This window comes from Littorina saxatilis, linkage group LG1 (genome assembly GCF_037325665.1).
Source record: "Littorina saxatilis isolate snail1 linkage group LG1, US_GU_Lsax_2.0, whole genome shotgun sequence".
NCBI lineage: Eukaryota > Metazoa > Mollusca > Gastropoda > Littorinimorpha > Littorinidae > Littorina > Littorina saxatilis.
The window spans coordinates 15,608,475-15,614,160 of NC_090245.1; the positions used below are offsets into that span (position 1 = coordinate 15,608,475).

The window sequence follows — 5,686 nt, forward strand, 5'->3', positions numbered from 1 at the left end:
ACTACATGTACATGTACAACACAATCTGTGCTTCAGGACTCTTATTTCAGACCGCCTCTAAACTTAGACTTTTTTTCAAAGGTTTTCTTACCATAAACAAGCTGCATCCTGACCTCAGGTCAAAATGAGTTCGGCTCATTCTCTCCCTGACAGGATGCCTTGAGTTTCCTTGTCTGGCAAGGAAACCGAGTTGTTTACATATTTAGAGCTTTTTGTAATGTATTATTGATATAACCAGATTCGCGATCGTCGATAATGATTTTTCATGGTGTTGTGTCATTTTTAAATTACAAAGGAAGTGATTTGTAAGACAGTTTCAAGGGAGCTTTTTTTTTGCGGCTGTATTTACTGTGCAAACAACTCTAAATATGGCAAAAGTGTCACGTGATAATCAACCGTTTGGTTTCGGCGTTCGCTGTAGCAGACGATTTTTTCTGTAGTGATGCAACCATATATTACGGTCTCCTTCCGGCAGCAGTCCCAAAATTTCGACTTGTTTTGACCTTAGAACGATGTCTTTATCATAACTGTGAAGAACAGAACGAAGATCACTGTCGAAGTCGGCCAATCTGCAATTATTTTCGTCTCGCGAACACGGCTCGCAAACAACATATGGGAGATAACTTGTTTTGATAGATTCGCGTAGGAGTTTTGCGTCCGGTCAGAGAGATAACTGGCAATAGCCGTTGAGCGATGTAATCAGAAGGAAGGAAGCTGTTCATCATGAGACTCCTCATTTCTTTAGGCGGTAATTTTCTGAGAGTTTTGGAGGTCTTAAAACACAGGGATGTCTGTATCACTGTATCATAATAATTATAATAACCAGTGGCCGTTATACCTGTTTCTGCCTTTGAATGTCTGCATTTTCGGCGTGAGTTGGAAAATTCAGCTCTGGAGAACTCTGTTATCCTAACGTTTAATCTCACCCGATCGCACGCACACCAACACCACATGTACACTTGCTCTCTCTCTCTTTCTCTCTCTCGCTTTCTCTCTCTCTCTCTCTCTCTCTCTCTCTCTCTCTCTCTCTCTCTCTCTCTCTCTCTCTCTCTCTCTCTCTCTCTCTCTCTCTCTGGGCGGGGACGTAGCTCAGTTGGTAGCGCGCTGGCTTTGTAGCCAGTTGGTCGCTATCAGCGTGGGTTCGATCCCCACGTTCGGCGAGAGATTTATTTCTCGGAGTCAACTTTGTGCAGACTCTCTTCGGTGTCCGAACACCCCCGTGTGCACACATGCGCACGAAAAAAATCCCACGTTCACAGCGAAAGTCTCAGGGCTTGGAAAACACGAAGACACGCATGCATCATCTCTCGTCTCTGATTATCATGATCGTATTTCGATACTTTGACGAGACAAACCCAATGCTGGTGTGTCGAAGAAGACAGCCACAGCGGCTTGTTCGAATCAAAGTATCACACCATATCTTCAGCGTATTACCCAGGGATGAGATTCTTCCGCCAATTGGCGGAATTCCGCCCAAAAGTTCGTTCCCAGGACCATTTTTCTGAATCGTCTAAATCCGTTGAGAAAAAATGGGGGGGGGGGGGGGGGGGGGTAGAGTAGTTGTTGTGGTTCCATTGGACATATGACTGACAAAATGTATGTTTCTACTGCTCAGACTCATTTCCAAGTCTGTTTTATGGTCAAAGTGTCAAAAAATCTTCAGCTTCACGGGGGCAACCCCCACCAGGGGCGTTGCCCCTGGACCCCACTGGGGCCTTCGGCGGCCCCCAGACCCCCGCCAAATAATTTCCTCCCATAACACTTTTAGGGAATCTCATCTCTGAATTTACCAATACCTGTCCCAATATAGACCAGTTCAGGTCTAAGAGGACGTTAAACCCTAATAGTCAGTCAGTCTCTCTCTCTCTCTCTCTCTCTCTCTCTCTCTCTCTCTCTCTCTCTCACGCTCACACACACAAACACACACACACACACACACACACACACACACACTGTGCGCACATGCACACATATGCACACAGACATGGCCCAAGAAACAATCTGTGCAATTTTATTTTAAAAAATTCATTAAAAATATTACTGATGTACCACGAGTGTGTCTGTTCTGTTTGTGAAAGAATGGAAGAGGAGGAATAAACTTTTGACGTTGACAGTAAAACAAAAATAGCAGCAACAGCGACAACACAAAAAATACAATATCAGTTCAGTTGTTTTATCCCGTGATTTAGTAGGCTCTTTATCAAAAACATCATCATACGCTATCTAATTGTTTCACACTGACATGATAGTGTGCACAGAACCGGATCTACGCTCATGCACAAATTAAGGATGCGCTCAGTTTGTCTTCTTGATTGATGCCTTTGATGATGTTTCCAATGGTGTGAAATGTGCAATATCAACATCATAGTGTCTGGGGACAGAAAAGATCAAGGATGAACAGTCCCTAGTGATTTATTATATCAACACAAATCACCTCCTGCTGTATTCTCGTGTCATACCAGGGGCGGATCACATCCTTTTTAGCGTGCCCCCCATCCTGCCCAACTGTTTTGTTTTTTTTTAATAAAAACAAGGTAAATGGAGCATTCTGGTGCAATCTGAGCCAAGAAACTTCCCCTAATACACCTACCAAAAAGTAAAGTCAAGAAGATAAATTTTGATAAAAACAAGAACAATTGACCGATCCGGTGTAACCTGAGCCAGGGACCTATGCCTGAGCCAACAAGTTACTACTTTCTCAAACCGCCACTTACCAGACAAAGGCCGGCTCCAAGGGGGGTCCGGGGGCATGCTCCCCCGGAATATTTGATAAGAATGGAGCAATCTGGTGCAATCTGAGACATAAGTTTTTCTTTATTTACCAATTTATTAATTTCCTTTTTTATTTTCCCTTTTTTTTTCTTAGGGGGGGGGGGGGGGGTCCGGAAACCCCGGACCCCCCCCCCCCCCCCCCCCCCCCCCCCCCCGGATCCGCCCCTAAAATTTGTCTTCGTTCCAGTAGCCATGATCTGTTTGTCTGTTCAACTCCCTCTAACATGTTATTATTGCGCTTTGATTATTAAGCAAGCCTTACACTTCATACACGCAATAAAATCCTGATTGTGAATGTGTCAAACTTCCCTCTGCAAAGGCACAACAAATTTCAACTTCAACACAAAACATTTAAGAAATTCTATAGACAGGCCATCAAGACCCGGTGCTGAACCAGTATTAAGTTGCTTAAGAGATGCTAGCTGTTGCTTCGTTTACAGTTACTAGACCTTCACATTCTTCCTTTTCCTCTCATCCTGAACGTGAGTCCAATACCGGACCTAACGCTTGGAAAACTCCACAATACTGACACGAAACAGGACGTGACAGAAAAGTATACATGCATCCTGTTCGGTCGCAGTCGATCGCAGAATCCTTGCTTATAGTAATAGTGGAAGGTTGCCTAATATGGACCCCTCAAGTTATTGTTTTATGCTGATAACTTGCTGGTTTTCTTGCAAAGAAGTTTCATTATGTGTTTGGTAGTCCTTCTCTCTTTCGTTAACCGTTAGGCCTAATTAGAGCGAATAAGCTTTGATAGACATTCAGCAAAAATTAAACACAGAAACATTCACAACTGGTCCATATTATAAGAGCCTGGGCGCCTACAATGGACCAGCGAAGAGGCCTTCACGAATCACTGTAAAACGACCCCTATACTTCACAATAACATTATACAACTTAGTGTGCAAGTCAGACATATTCAAACATGCTTTAGATTTATCTGTTTCGTTTGACGAGAACGTTATTTAAAGCACAACAGGAAACTAAATAAAGTTATCAAAAACAGAGAGAAAATAAAGGAATATATCAATTAACTTCCACGAAAAGAAGAGTTTTTGCTATCTTTTTTGAAATTTTTCAATAAGCTTCTTAATAACCAAATTTAAGTTTTTATTTTCTTCTATTTGTGGAAGGTGGTCCATATTATGGGACATACACATACTTTGAGATGTTGCTTTTATTTTTTGTTTGCAGTAGAAACTCGGGGTCAACACTGCTAAAATGTAAAAAATACAGTCTTAGCTGACATATACAGCAATTTGTGTGTGATAACAGCTTTGGCTGTGGACAGAAACTAATCCGTTTTCAGCGTCAAATTTAGAGTGAACACTGCCAAAAGTGTGAAAAAGAGAAAAAGCCTAATGGTTGTCGTTTGTGTTTCTGCAACTGTTTTGACATGTGCAAGATATCCATACAGCGAATGAAATTGTTTTGGGTGTTCTTGTACCATTAGTTTTTCAGCACAGGAGGTGGTCCATATTAGGAGCCGGTGTAACACGAGAAAATTACTCCCACGAGATTTTTTACTCCGGAGTAAACATTTTGTACGAAAACGTTACTCCCTTTACGAAAAAAGCACTCCCCCATTGCACGAGAAAATTACTCCTCAAGACAGGTGAGTTCCGAGTAAACATTTCGTACAAAAATGTTACTCCCCTGACGAATAAATAACGAATAAATTACTTCACCCCAACACGAGCAATTTAACCAGGTGTACGAAATTTTTACTCCCTTGTCCCCTGTTAGTCTTGGTGGTGGAAGGAGGGTAGCGCGACATTCGTGTGCGCGAGATCACTTATTGGCATTATCCCTTCGCCCGCATCCCATTTTTGCGTACGAGATTTTTACTGGAAGTAAAACAAATGGGGAGTAAAAATTTCGTGGAGGGAGTAATTTTTTCGTGCCTTGGGGAGTTCTTTTCTCGTACGAAAAGTGTACTCGGAGTAAGAATTTCGTACGAAATATTTACTCCGGAGTAGGGCGGGGATGTAGCTCAGTCGGTAGCGCGCTGGATTTGTATCCAGTTGGCCGCTGTCAGCGTGAGTTCGTCCCCACGTTCGGCGAGAGATTTATTTCTCAGAGTCAACTTTGTGTGCAGACTCTCCTCGGTGTCCGAACACCCCCGTGTGTAGCCTACACGCAAGCATAAGACCAAGTGCGCACGAAAGAGATCCTGTAATCCATGTCAGAGTTCGGTGGGTTATAGAAACACGAAAATACCCAGCATGCTTCCTCCGAAAGCGGCGTATGGCTGCCTAAATGGCGGGGTAAAAACGGTCATACACGTAAAAGCCATGGGAATTTTAGCCCATGAACGAACAAACAAACTCCGGAGTAAATTTTTCGTGGAGTAAAAATTTCGTGTTACACCGGTCCATATTAGGCAACCTTCCCCGACTTGCAGTAAAGATAAATGAGTGTAGGATACTTCTATTGACCGGAACTTGAAGTACGTTCCTGAGGTGTCTACTCACAATACAAGTGTGAAAGATTTCTCTGTTAGCAATGATATGCGTCGCTTTACGAGAGACTAATTGGTGTGCATGCGTATAAAAGGGGCCAGTTTTTGGTTCTCCAAGATACACTAGACAGGAGTGAACATCCTTCTTACCACTGCGGATCTTTGGACAGACATAAGGGAAGGTATGTACATTTGTATGAAGCTGGCTAAGTTGACAGATAGACACAGACACACACACACACAGACACACACACACACACACACACACACAAACACACACACACACACACACACACACACACACAAACACACACACGCACACACACACACACACACACACACACACACACACACACACACCATACACACAAACTGTGTAACGGTCTTGAAAAACTAAAGAACACGTACAATAAACACAGTGCACTTTTGCAGGTAATTATAACGTATCAC

At 42.9% G+C, this 5,686-nt stretch overlaps 1 protein-coding gene across 2 annotated transcripts in view; it reads left to right on the plus strand.

Annotated features, from left to right (window-relative positions):
- Positions 1-5,263: 5,263 nt before the first annotated feature.
- LOC138962991 (lipopolysaccharide-binding protein-like) overlaps positions 5,264-5,686 on the plus strand; it is a 53,373-nt gene continuing 52,950 nt past the window's right edge. For both annotated transcript variants that reach the window (XM_070334968.1, XM_070334980.1), the window contains exon 1: positions 5,264-5,418. The gene's annotated coding sequence lies outside the window, so the exon portion shown is untranslated. The remainder of the gene's footprint in view (positions 5,419-5,686) is intronic.